We start from the raw sequence: 14,884 nt of genomic DNA, 5'->3' as shown, positions 1-14,884 counted from the left end.
AGTTGAGGGCTGAACAACGTAAAGAGGTAGCTTTGGCTGAATATCGATCAGATGTGGGCTCCCGGCGTAGCTCCAAGAAGGGCTCTTCTAGGCATTCCAGAAGTGAACATCAATCACAGTTTAATTTACATAACCTTTTCCAGACGCCTGTTCAATCCGTAAGTGGACCAGTACAATCCACATCTTTTCAAGCTGTTTCAGGAGGTCTCGAGGCCGCGGCTAAGGGTCTTCCGACGGCTGTAGAGCCAAGGCCTGTGACTTATAACCGAACTCCTCCCCCAGAGCGTACAGGTCACGGGGCCGCTATCAGAAGTAATGCTTTGCCCCCTTCACAGTTTTCTGCGCCGCTAGTTTTTGATCGCCCAGCTACACGTAATTTGGGTGGTTGTGAGAGGCGTATCGCGTCTCCTGATTTTAACGTTTGTGAGGATCGTGATCGGGCTGTGCATGTGACTGAGCCCCCTCAGCCCCTTAAGGGATATAGCTTGTCTTCTCCCGCTAAATCGAGTTCTCAACAACAGGATAGCTTTTTTGAATACCAAAATAGTAGGACGTTTTTCGATAAGGCGGCCTTGATTGGTTAACGATGGTAATAATATGCCATTTATCTTCTTTAAAAATCGTATTACGGCCTTAATGGCAGCTTCGCCCTTTAAAAGAACTCGTTTGACTTTGTTACAAGCAGCTTGTGTTAGAACAGCTGCGCAAACGATTGCTAATTTGGTTTCCGACACTCCTGGCTTGTCAGAAGAAGACAGGATAGAAATGTCGTTAGCTCGCTTGTCCCAGCGTTTTGGGGTTCGTGGAGGTCTTTTCGCCGAACCGGAAATTAGAAAGTATCGCTATGGTAGCAAATTGACTTCGACCTCTTCCAGTGACCTGAAAGAGTTTAAAGATGAATTGTCGCAGTGTCTGCTTTACGCGCAAGCTTATGGTCAGCGTGACAAATTGGAAGGACGTTTTGTTTTGGATTTGGCTAAGCGACTCCCGTTGGACGGTAAGCAGCGTTATCTTGACTTTTTAAGTGATCAGTATGGTGGTAGGGGAGAGTGGGGTTGGTTGAATCGGGGGTTGGTTGAATCACGGTCGACTGCGCTGAGACTAAAATCATTGAACCGAATCAGATGACTTTTTTCGCAAAGCATGGCCATCATTTCAGCATGCTGGAACGCACGAGTTTCGAAGTTGATGTTTAGTTGGTGTTTTTGAGTACCCCCATATTTTATAGCTGTTTGTAACATTTCAGTGTTGTTAGTATTTTTCGTTTAGCGTTAGTTAGATAGTGTGCAGATGAGAAGGTGGAAGTTATTTTTGCAGCCAGTTAGCTAAGTGTTAAGAAATCAGTAATGACGGCCAAGTTCAAACTCAGTGTAAAAAGCTTTTACTCTTATTTTCTGTGATATCTTGGTGGGGTTGGTTGCATCACGTGATTCAACCAACCCCGTTATATTTTAACCTGATGAAATCATTAATCAGAGATGTGTCCAATAATCTACCAAATGAATCCACTAACACTAACCAATGTGATCATATTCAAACGCCTGTGATGTCACAGAGCATTGGCGTTGCTGATGAGCCAACAGCCTCGAACGAAAGCTCAATTTCTGAGGTGCAGGGCCTGTTGGCCACCATAGGCGATGAGGAACCGGTCAATACACCTTCAACCTCTCGTTCATGTCGGAAAAGACTCGCATTGACAAGTCCTGGAGTTAATTCAATGACATACAGCCCTGAAATGATGCGTGCGTTCCCCAAGGCCCCTGTTAAAACAGGTAAAAGAAATGGAGGAAGAAAACGCCTCAAGTGTGCGATACTGACGGGCACGCCAGAAAAAGAAGCAATTAAGCATAGGAGTGCTGAGAAGCCTCAAGAGAAGAGCAAGATTAAATCACAAGAAAAAGGAAAAAGAGGTTCAGCAGCTACTGCAGATGGAAGAGCATGGCTATGCAACCAATGTGGAGAAAATTACAATAACAGTGTTGACAGAGAAGCTTGGGTGAAATGTATCGTAGTTGGCTCATGAGCTCTGTACAGATGGGCTGTTTATCTGCACAAAATATGTTAAACTGTTTTGCTTGTTTTTGTGGAATGCTGTAAATATTTTGCCATTAAGTTAGTTTGTAGTTATTCGAAGTAATGTGTTATTATACAACACAACAAGGAATTTTTTAAAATGATTTTATGAATGATTCAACTAACCCCACCATGTGATTCAACCAGCCCCGTTGTCTCAAAAAGTAGTACCTTTTTTGAAATTTGCATCAATTTTAACTGCTTTGTAGTATCTACATGAAACCGTTTTCATCTAGTAGAGTGTATGTCCAAGTATCAGCAGACCAATTTTTACCATGATCCGTAGTCTGTGGCGCCCACAAGCGGAATAAAACCTTAAAATGATTCAACCAACCCCACTCTCCCCTACTGATGAGCCTACTTTTCAGAGTTTGTTTGAATTTGTAGTACGGGAGGAAACGCGTAAGTCGACTGATTTTAGCATTATGCTAATGGGCGATTCTGGTGAGTCGCAGCATTTTAAAAAGTTTGGCAAAGGAAAATTGCCTTCATGTCCGGTTAGGCAGACGTCGGTAAAACCCCATGATAATGTGATTTCAGGGAGTTCGCAGTACTCGACTGCTGTTGGCGCACCGCGCGGTGGTGTGGCCAGACGTAGAGACATACCGGCATGCATTTATTGTTCGTCACGTGGTCAAGTTGAATATCATTTTTTGTCTAATTGTAAAGAATTTTTGCGCTTGACACCTAAAGATCGGAGAGATGTCATTGTGAAAGCTGGCAAATGCTTGAATTGTTTGCGCCAGCATATGATTAGGGATTGCGTTCATGCAAACAACTGTCGTCAATGTGGCCCTAACAACGATAGGAAGCACTATTTTCTTCTGCATGATTTTTATGTGACGTCACGTGATTCTCTGGATTCGGTCGGTAAAGATGATGTTGGTGCCAGAGTTCCTGTGTGTAATGTTAAGATTGGAAATGTTAAAGCAGCCTTTAACCGCGTTACTGCTGCTCGTGTTTTGAATCCATTGACTGGCAAATCAAAGTTGGTGTATTGTCAGCATGATCCTTGTTCGCAGTTGACCTTTGTTTCGAGTGATTTGGTGTGCAAACTTGGCCTTAAACCGTATGATAAAGCGTCGTTTAAAATGGATACTCTGGCTGGTCAGAAACCTACTTGCGCTAACCTTGTTAAACTCAACATCCAGTCGTTAGAGACAGATGAACTGTTTTGTGATATAACTTCGGTGGTTAACCCAGCTTGGGCTGACGATGTTAAAACTTTATCGCATAAACAGGATTTAAGTGGTTTCCGTCATTTTCATGACGTGAATATGTTTCATTTGAATGATTGTAGTACTGTAGATGTACTGATTGGCAACGACAACGCTTATTTGATGTGGGCAAAAGAAGAACGTGTTGGTGAAAATCGTAGTGAACCGCATGCTTTACTCACTCCTCTTGGTTGGTTGGCTTGTGGTGGTAAGTCACCCTTAGTTGAAAGCTTTGCTAAAGTGTGCAGAGTGTAGACGTCCTCAGAGTCGGATGTCATCTCTGGCTTTCAGCCTAAAATTGAGTCTCGTGATATGGAAATAGCAGACCTGAATAAAGTCATTCAGGATTTGACCTTGCAAAATGAAACCTGTGAATTGTCTCGCAATGATATTTTGGCTAGAGAACTTGTCGAACCGAATATTGAGTTGAAAGATGGTCGATTTGAGATACCTGTTCCGTTGAAGGAAGATATTGATCTAACTAACAATTTTGTGTTGGCGTCAGATAGAGCTGCTGCTTTAAGGAAGAAGGCTTTAAAACAACCTGAACTTCGTGATTTCCTTACTGACACCATGAAAGATCTTAAATCTAATGGCTATATTGAGCGTGCTGGTGAAGCAGAAAATGTAAAAGGATTTGAATGGTATTTACCATACTTTGTGACGTCACAATTAAAAAAGCGTATTGTTTACGATGGCAAGTCTGAATTTCGAGGAACTTGTGTTAATGATGTAATGTTTTCGTGTCCTGATTTGTTAAACCCTCTGGCAGATCTCTTGGCTAGATTTCGGCTGAGTAGATTTGGTTTCGTGGCCGATGTGACCAAGTACTTTTTTCACATTTTGGACTCTTCAATACGTAAGCCCAATTTTATTGAACTGCTTACGTACACCAGCAGTGCTGTTCGGATCGTGAACGAACGCCCTTTGGTACCTTTGAGTGACGACCCTAGGGATTTTACTGTCATCACCCCTGCCTCACTTTTGACCCCATAGGCCTACTTAGACCCATACTGTGCTGTTGGGCAGCCACATGATCGTGAACAACTAAGGAGGGACTATCGGTTCAATTTGTCACTTTCTCAGCAGTTTTGGAGTAAATGGATCGATTTTTACTTGCCAGGGCTTCAGGGCCGGAAAAAATGGCTAAAAATGGCCGAGAATTTGGAGCCTGGTCAACTTGTAGTGGTGGGTTCTCTCCAAGACATTGGTAAACGTGGGAAGTATCAACTTGGGAGGGTGCATGGAGGTAGTTCCACAAATTAGGAAAGGGAAGCCTGTGGTTCGTAGAGCTAAAGTTGCCGTCTGCAACTATGATGAGAGTACGGGGGAAGTGAAAGTAGACTACGTGTTGAGGGATATTTCGTGCCTCGCCCCCGTAAAGAACACCTAAGTGTTAGGGTTTGAGCCTGGTTTTTTCTGCGGTGGCCGACACTTGTCTGAGCCCAGAACAGTCGGTTATTATCGCAACCATTGTATATAGCGTCATTTTAGCGTGTACCTATGGTACCAATTTCATGTACCGGTATCGTCGTGTATTATTCGTATTGTTGTTCATTCTTTGCATGCCCTTTGTATTTACGTGTTAACATAAACGTGAGTGATTCAAACAATTTGTGTATCGTGTGTTTTTATTCATTGGCTCACAATTGTCGTCAATTCTTTTTTAGTTATGCCATGTCAGACTGTCATAACTAGGGGCCGCTATGTTCCCGACAATTTTCACCAAATCAAACGTCATATAAAAACCATTATGGTCTACTTAACCTAACTGGAATCTTACGTCATGGAAATTGCTAGAAAATGTCCAAATATTGCACCATCGTTCGTAAGACCTAGGGATTGTAGATCATAGGGATGCGAAACTTCATCCGCTTTTGGCTTATCCGCAACACTAGAAGGGTTACGTTTTTTCTAATTTACAAAATATTTTACTTTTTATGGGTTATATAAGAAGAGTTAAGTTGGTTTTAAAGTAATTTAAGGTTTTTAGTTGAAAGCAAGCCTGCAGTAAAGCGTAAAAAAAATGTCAAATTGGCAATTGACCCTTCTAATGATGAAGGAACAACGGAGTTGCGCGTCCCGTAATGTACCGTCCCTAGTAAGACCTTATGAAATATTGCATCAGCCGCTTTGAACACCTGTTTGAATGACTTCATAATTGTCTTTCATTATTGCGTCACAGTACTGCGTACGTGAGTTTGAGATATTGCAAATCATTCTGGTTATTCTTAAAATTGTTTGTTGGAAGTCAGTCGCATAGTTAACTGTTTGCTTGGTGCTTACTAGCTGGACAAATTTTCCGTCTTTTATCCAAGTAATCTGTTCTGTAGTGACAAGTTTTAGTGGTGTACGGCGTTGCATCCAATTTCGACAGCCAGGTGACTAATTTTACAGAAATACAAATTTGAATAGACGTTTCGAAGGAGTGTTTCTTTTTCGGTCATTACATGCAAACAAACGGATTCGGGAATCTTATGTTACAATTTTCCCACGAAGAGATTATGGTTTACCGCTGTGACCACGACTACTCACAAGCGTTACGAGTAATTCTAGTTACGAACACAATAATTTTCAAGTTAAAATAGACTTGATAAAAATAATAAGAAGTTAAACCTAGAATTCAGTCATTATATTTTGCATAGTTTTCGCTCAGGTAAGCACTGCTTTCCTTGCTTTCCCTCACCGATCGTCACTGCTAATGGGTAGTAGCCTACTAAATTTAAGTCATAAGTAGAGTTACAACACTTAATTGAAATAGCTTGCTGAAACCAGGTGCACGACACAGGGACGGTGGCAAAATTCATCACCTCACTATCAGTTAGAAGAGCCATAAAAATATGTCGGCGAGCAACAGTTTTCCCACCGTTGGCGCCTATAGGTTATTCCTGGCAGTTTCGCATATGAGGTTTTAAACTAGTGACGCAAGGCCGGTCACCAATATTGACAGCGTGAAGTTTTCGTTGTTGCTGGAGAATTATTCCACCCACTAGTTGTCGCTTAATGGAGGGTAGTCCTGGAATACGATGCTCAAGCCCGAGAACCGAACCGGCATAGCGCTTAACCAGCGAGTTTGTTGCCTAGACGATTGTTTGAAAAGTCCACAACATTCACATCTCGTGAGTATCCTAGCATAGTTTCGTTAAGCGCCTCACCATAGCATAGTTGCACCCACCTCGCTCTTAATGATTCTATTTGTAACAATCAAAACAAATACTATAATAACATTTTGTCGACTAACGGAGCATGCAACAGCGCTTTGAAAACCGAAGCGCTAGTGATTACAATCAATCAGTTTGCAGCATGATTATTATTGTAGCCTACAAAAGTAGTGCACCAAACCCATAACTTTTATTCATATGGAAAAAAATTCGGTGGTTTAAGTCAAGATGCCCTTGAGATATTAAATAATAAGAGAGAATAAGCTTGCACACTAAACAGAAATCACCACCACGAATACAAAATCAGCCGCTCTCACGCACCACTCCAATGCATTCCACCTTGCTGCGCTCTCTACGCAAGTGGTGAAGTTGCACCGAAACAAAATCACTCTCAAGACCACAGATAACCTATTATAGGTGCTAGGCTATAGCTAGATCTTCTAGTTTTAACTTCCAACACCAAACAATACACAATCCTTAAGAAAATAATCTACAGCTGTTAAATTTTTGGCTGATGTTTAGTAACTTATAATAACTTAGGCTAGTCTGTAGTCTTAGCCTACTTATCGTGGCATAGGCTACAATGAAGAAATTACAAAATTTGCAGATAGAAGAAGAAAACCTGAAAAATCCTGTTTGCAAAAACACAAAATCAAACCCATTATGCAGCTTTTATTCATATTAAAAATATACTGTGAACCTTGAGGGCACAAAAAAACTAAAACATGCAAACAAACAGATATTGAAGTTAGGTAAACAAGTCGGTATAGGCACATATCCAATTCAACCACGAAGCAACGCTATTCATGACGTCATCACGATTGCGTTTCTAGGAAGAACAAAGAAAAGGGCAAATGGTAGTTAAAGTCATCGGTAGGGCGATTTTTTGTTAATAAAGTTACTTTTTTTAGTTGTACCAATTAACAAAAGAAGTGTAGAACCAAAATTTCATGATTGTGGGGTCAAAGTGGTCAAAGTCAATAGACCTTTTGCACATTCAAAATCACCAGAGCGCAACGTTTGAGTTACGCGGAGTCTGAGAGTTCAGAATCGCTTGTTTTCTACGGTTTATGAAGGCGTTTTTTGTTATTGCAAGCAAGCGTGAGGTCGCTGGCTGGTTAAAGTAAATTTTTTGTGTTTATGAATTGTTGTAGGTTATCGGTACACTTCAGTTCTTGTTCGTTTTAATCATCGTGTTGGCTAACAGACTGGGAAAGGTAATTTAGGACGGCCATTGTGGAGCATGTGCATTTTGACCGGGAATTATGGATCACGTTAGTGGTACCTTGTCTTGCAACATTTTATTTTCATTTTGCATAACATATGCAACAAACCAACCACACTTCATTGGTGATGCCAAGCATAGTCACTGGTATTTTCCTGTCAAAGATATGAAATTGACGAATTTTTTTTATGGCCCGCTCTCTACATGAATGCGATGAATGCAATACTTCGTGTATTCAACACTTCGTCTTCACTCATTTGAGGCTTACCTAGGAAGGGTGAGATATTCAAATGTAGACCAATACCATGTATGCTAAATCTTTTTCTATAAGAAACCCTTTATCGGCCATAACAGCATCATTGAAGTGCAGTTCATTAGCAGCTATTTTCTGCTTCAAAAGGTGAAAAATCCACTCCCCTGACATATTTCTTTGTCACTTACATTACCAGTGTACAACTGAGATACAAACATAATATCCCCATTTCTTGGATCAACTCCCACTAATCTAATGCCTTTGTAGTGTTCGTACTTTTATAGTTCGAGTACGTTTGCGACTGACGGTGAAGTGATCGAGCATGGTGTTTCGAGACGTAGCCTACTTCAGTGCAGTCGATGACAATCATGGTGCTTGGGTAGCCTATTCCTTTTTGAAGTCTGGCTTCATAGCTGCTATGATAACATCACGATGACGGAATATGTTCAAACTAATCAACCTTACATACATGAGATGCATTCATGAATGAAAAGTACGGTGTACAGTAGGCTACCGTACGAATGCAGAACTAATACCAAACCCAGGCAAAGCTTCATCAACACCACGAAAAAATCAATCTTCCACCGCTAGTCTATGTAGCCTAGATGCAGTGCTCCTGTATCATTTTGAGGTATTTCGAAAGTAGCATCGTCATCAAGTTCTGCATCAACATTTTGATTTGCATGCTTAGCTTATGAAGCTGTATATAATACAGGAAATTTTTCCTATCTTTGCCTGGCAAGATCGCTTCCAATACGGTACAGTAAAGAACTGGTCGAAGGTTAACACTTCTGTAGCCTAAGTTTACAACTTAAAAAGAGTTTTATTTTCTGGAAAATTATACTGAAACAATGATACACGCCTGTAAAGACCAAAAAACAACAGCTCAAGCAAACGTTAAACAATTTATTCGCCTGCAAACCACGCCACTAACCCTATCACACAGCATTGCAAACAGCGGCTAGTCGTTCACGACTCCAACGTCACGCTCCGTTGGTTTGTTATGCAAAAGGTCTATTGTGGGATTGTGAAGTTATAAAGTTACCAAAAGTCACTTTTTGTGTTTTTAGGTTACTTTTCATTTGTTAGGTCACTTTATTTTGCATACTTTTTTGCCTAATTTCCTTAATTATTCATCTTTCATCGGACTACTACCTTAACGTGGTGAGAGAGTTTCCGTACCTCAATGACCTCTAGAGCTGACCGGCGGGAGCTAACTGCTCCCAGAAGGGTTACTCATGCCAGGTTGGTCGAAGGTAGAGGTCAGACAAAACGTAGTCCAAAGTCCCCAACGGCGGAACAGGCGGATAAAGCCAGCCAGGCTCAACGACTGTGAAGGCGGGTGAAGGCTGCAGCATGCCACCAGCTCCAATCGTCTTGGTTTGCCTTGCCATTGGATAAAGCTGATGGCCTTGTCAAGTTTATGTGTGCTTGTTGAGTGTGCGCCAGCAAGTCCACGCTAATCAATTCACGCACAGGCGTCTTCGCAAGACAGTGTGTAACATCAATTATACAAACTGGGAGAAAACCGCAGAGGACAGGCTGCTCTGGAGATCAGCCACTCAGAATGGTGTCGCCACGTTTGAGAAGAGCAGATCCAAAAGGTTAAAAGAAAAAAGAATGCAAAGAAAAGAACGACAATCACACCCACAACCAACTCTCCCAAACGATCTTAAATGTACCAAATGTAACCGAACTTTTAAAGCCAAGATTGGACTAATTAGCCATTTAAGAACTCACCGTTAGCTTTTATTTTATTGCGAAGGCCATCATCCTGGAAGACGAGGATAGCCATCATCATCATCATCTTTCATCGCTACTGTAGAGATGAATTTAAATTCTATGTAGGCCTAATGCCAAGACTTTTAATATATCTTCTACTATGGTAGCCTACAGATTTTTGGTTTGCTCGAGCTCATGGTTTTTCGTATCGCGTGTATTCCTGAAATCTCGTAAATAATGTTTTCGATGAAACAAATGGTTTCTCGGCAGCCGATTTGTAGCAAGAATTGACAGCGACAGACACGTGTTTCGCCCATGTCAATTCTTGCTACAAATCGGCTGCCGAGAAACATATTGTTGATTGGATGGTCTGAATGGCTAGCGTGGAAGCTACACCGTTATGGTTGGCGAATCGCAGCTGCTCTGCTCGCTGTATTAGTGAGTGCTCAGCCTTGTGCTGATAGCCGGGAAGAACGCCTCTTTCTTCACAATGTCCTCTGCCCTGGCGCCTGCTGGTTTTGTTGGCTCTTTCTTTGTTTCCACAAAGATAAGAGTTAAACTGACTCGTAAAGCGGTGGTCGAATAAATTTGTGGCAGAATACGGTGCGATACTGATGAGCCCAGCCTCATGGGCGAAACACGTGTCTGTCGCTGTCAATTCTTGCTACAAATCGGCTGCCGAGAAACATATTGTTGGTTGGATGGTCTGAATGGCTAGCGTGGAAGCTACACCGTTATGGTTGGCGAATCGCAGCTGCTCGCTGTACTAGTGAGTGCTCAGCCTTGTGCTGATAGCCGGGAAGAACGCCTCTTTCTTCACAATGAAACAAATTGTGTTAACTATACATTTTTAACCACTTGTTTTTCCTGCAACAGTTAAAGAGTTTGATTGACAGAAACTCTGCCAGAGAATGTAAAACATTAGCCTACATGTGTAGCCTAATTTGAATGCGCAACTATAATTTGAGCACAAATTAAAGCTAATTTAAATGTTTTGTTTTTTTATGTTGAATTGCTGTCTTTTTATTCGCTTTCTTGTTTTTGTTGAATAAAGTTACTTTTTGGTTATTTTTTCGCAAAAATAAAGTCACATTTTTGAACTTTTAGGTTACAAAAAAAATCGCCCTATAAGTCATCGGTTTGCCATCGGCTGACTTGGCACAGAGGGTTATGACGATGGTAGTCATTTCATTGACGTAGTTTGATTCCCACCATTGCTATGGCTCTTTTTTCTTCTGTAATTACTAAACAAAGTTCAAAAAATAATCAACTCTCTGTCTGAATGGTGGAATGGTCACAATTGGACGGGAGCCACTAGAAACATGTTCTGATTCACACATCACGGACAACGTAATATCTGATTGTCTCGTGGTTGGTAATTTGGTTTGGTTGTGACTTGTGAATGTTTATCCTCGGACTGACTAAGCCTTAAGGTTGGTTATTCTTGCTGGTTTCGCATACTTGTAGAATGTAGAGGCTCTTGACACAGGGCCGATTACCGAGATTGACAGAGTGAAGTTTCCGATTGTTGAAGTGTTGTTGCCGGAGAATTATTCCATCCATTAGGTGCCGCTGAATGGAGAGCAGTCCTGAAATGCGTTGCTCAAGCGCACACCCCGAGAGTCGAACTAGCGCCGCGTGATCTTGAGCTGGGAGCGTAACCACTGAGCTAACGGGACGAATTAGCTAACGGGGCGAATGAATTGGATGTCTTCATGTTGAAGTGCCTACCAAGCAAGTCAAGTTTTTCAACAATTTGAAAAGTGTTGCAGTCGTAGGCTATCAAATTTTAAACTGATTGTTATTCTATTGCCGTTCCGTGATTTTTGGAACAATGTAGGCTACCGTTGCAAGTTGCAAATGCCAAAATAATAATAAGGTTAGTTTTTATATAGCGCTGTATCCATCGCAGAATGCGTTGTTCCACAGCGTTTTACCATAGTTTTACAATGCAGACAGTGTCAAATGCAGCCGTATAGAGGCCCAACTGAGTACATTATTACCCGAATCTACTCTATTGCTCAGTGCCAAGCCGAAAATAGATTCAGTACCATTTTTAAAAAGTCTTTGGTATGACCCGACAAGGTATCGAACCCATGCCTACCGCTTCAGAGGCGGGCGCACTAACCACTAAGCCACCGAGCCGGTTTGATATTCAAAAATCTTTGTATTCATTAAATCATTTTTATCTTGATCACGCTTTAACGTTCGTATTTTGTCACGTCTGCCTTTTTCTAGACCGTTGTTATGTTATGGCAACGGATACTGTTTTTATGCTTTCAAGGTCGAAAATAAAACATGAAACTGAAATGGCAACTCTGTGAAGTTTTCTTTAATTAATATAAGGGAGTTGACTGTTTGTGCCGGTTTTGCCTTTCAGTCGTAAGCCGTGTTCGAGGTTTTGAACCATTCGCCGTCAGAACAAGATCAATCTTGGTGCAAATTTGTATTGTTTATCTTTAGCTTGTAGAATAGTACTATTAATGCTATTTGATAAATGTATACTGGTGAATTTATTTGATATCCAAGTTGTTCTTTTTATTTACTTATTCAATGGATTGGCCTGCAGTTTGTATTCAATCCCTGGCCATCCAGTGGCAGGCATTTTATGGCCTGGAACAACAAACAATTTGCATCTGTTGATTAGATGTCAATATCAGAATGTTGTTTGGCATATTTTTTTGTTGTTGTTGTGGTGGTCAGAAATAAAGACAAACTAAACTGAATAGGTATTAGGTAATGGCCTGTTCTAGAATGTAGCCTACTTTTGTTGTCATTTTTGTCCTGACAAGACAAATTTACGTTTGTACCGGCAGTGGTGGGCACTAGTTACTTTCAAAGTAACTGAGTTACAGTTACAGTTACTTCGCTCAAAAAGTAACTAGTTTCAGTTACAGTTACCGTTTTTTAAAAAGTAACTAGTTACAGTTACTAGCTACAGTTACTTTTCAAAGAAAATGGTTGCATATGAGTACTGATCTACAGCTACTCTTCTTTGCATGAAGTACAAGTTGAAAAATACATGATAAAGGGCAAAATGATACTTTGTTCCTAGCTGTTGCCTAACTACAAAACAGCGACCACTCTTCTAGCTGTCCACATACTATAATGCTTCTAAGATTCCATAATCTAACCCCAAAACGTCCGCCTACCAAATATGAAACAATAATCGAAAAAATGACATGCACAGGACCAGTGCCGGTCTTAGGGTATTTCGGGCCCTGTGCAGAATATGCTTTGCGGGCCCCAATGACAATTATCCAAATCATTCAATTTAGTAGCGTAGCTAGGTATTTTGAAAGGAGAGGGGGGTTTGACGGCCGGCGTGCGAAGGCTGACGCGTGTGCACCGAAGGCGACCCCCAGCGGCAGAGGGTCTAGGTGGCCTCCCGCAGAAAATTTTGAAAAATTACTTTGAATTTGGTGCATTTGGAGAGCATGTTCAACAAAAATTTGGGTATGAATATTACTGTAAAATGGTGCTGTCCGGTGGCATAGCAAAAGGATAAGATCATCTTTTCTTTGGCATTTCTTAGAAATAAAGCTGAGTCTCTATGTTTTCTGAATTGCGGGGCCCCTAATTTGCTGGCCCTGTGCGATCGCACGGTTTGCACACTTCAAAGACTGGCACTGCACAGGACATTTCTTGATAAGCAGTAAGGGGTGTCAATATTTTTATACGGGTATCTAAAATGAACGAAGAGTCACAACATCAATTTCGTTTCACAAACATCAGTATTTCAAAATGTTGACTGCTAAGTCCAGCTTGGTTTGGCTTCAAAATGTCCTTTCCAAGGGAGAGCAGTCTTTCAACAGCAGCACTGGAGGGGATAGGGGTATTGTATCGGAAGAACAAACGCCTCATGGCGTCATTGGGGAATGCATCAGACGTAACCGCTTTTGTTGGGTTATATACGTTCGAGAAATACATTTAGAAATTTTGCGCACTCGCTTTCTTTTTTGTGTTTTCAAATAACGGAGCAAAAAAGTCATCTGCTTCATGCCTGTCAACATCAGTGTCGCGGTTGCTTGCTGCATCGTCGATGTTGAAATTGCTATGGTTCTGTAATAGGATAACAATTTTGAGATGTAGAGCCGTCTTAATTTCTTCACCCTAGTAAAGCCAAGAAAGTCGGAATTGTGGGTGAAACGCAGCAGCTAATCATCAAAGACATGGCCAAATCTGTTTTCCAAAGTTTCCAACAATCTGGTAAGTAATGGCACGCAGACAGCCATCTTGATGCTGTTTCGAAGTTCTTATAGTCTTTTCCTCGTCATGCCCATATATGCATTCTCTTCTGATTGCAGAATGTCCATTGTCCAGAGATTGGCATATTGGTCGCATAACCAGTGGGGTTTGTTTCAGTCTCGGATACTTTAGACAGAAACTTATCCATTTCGACTAGGCTACTGAGTACTGACTACCTCGTCTACCTGTGCTCAAAGCTATATAACCACAATCTACAAAAAAAAAATCGCTTTACAAAAAAGGAGAACCTAAAATTTCTAAAAACAGACAGCTTAGTGGGGGAACAAACAAAGGATTGTGGCGTCACAGACATCAATCCTTATAGAACACTGCGAAATCCTACCTCGCAGTTTACGCGGCCTCCTTTTTGTCGATGGTACACCGCAAAATCCTATGTTGCAGTTTACACAGCTCCTTTCTGTACACAACCTCGCTTCTTGTCTCGAATGCCTATAATCTCTTCCAAACAAATAATTTGACCTCTACAAATAAACTGCAATAAACTGAAAAACAAACGACCAATTTTTGTTCGAGAAATCAAGTAACTGTAACTAGTAACTGTTGAAAAACGCTAAAATAGTAGCTAGTTACTGCTTATCGTTACTTTTTAAAAAAAGTAACGAAGTTACAGTTACAGTTACTCGAAAAGTAACTAGTTATGTAACTAGTTACTTTTTTAACTAGTTACTGCCCACCTCTGTGTACCGGTAGCTTGTTGTTGAATGGTTCTATTTGTTTGTAAAAGTTAAAACAAGTAGATGAAATGAAATAAACAACAAGCAAATTATAAGACTGAAAGCATGTCCGAGTTTATAATAAAATTGAAGGATAGAATGAAATGAAGGGTGTTTATAAGGGAGTTCACAGCTAATTAAATGTTGTCAATCTGTTGCAGAAGAGCATTTCTCTGTGAAGATAAAGTTTTGTCTTTTTGGTTAGTAGGGTCGATGTGCGTATTTTCCACCATCGATGTAATTGCATCCAC

This window comes from Aplidium turbinatum, chromosome 8, assembly GCF_918807975.1.
Source record: "Aplidium turbinatum chromosome 8, kaAplTurb1.1, whole genome shotgun sequence".
Classification (NCBI taxonomy): domain Eukaryota; kingdom Metazoa; phylum Chordata; class Ascidiacea; order Aplousobranchia; family Polyclinidae; genus Aplidium; species Aplidium turbinatum.
Note: the sequence above shows the minus strand (reverse complement) of the source record.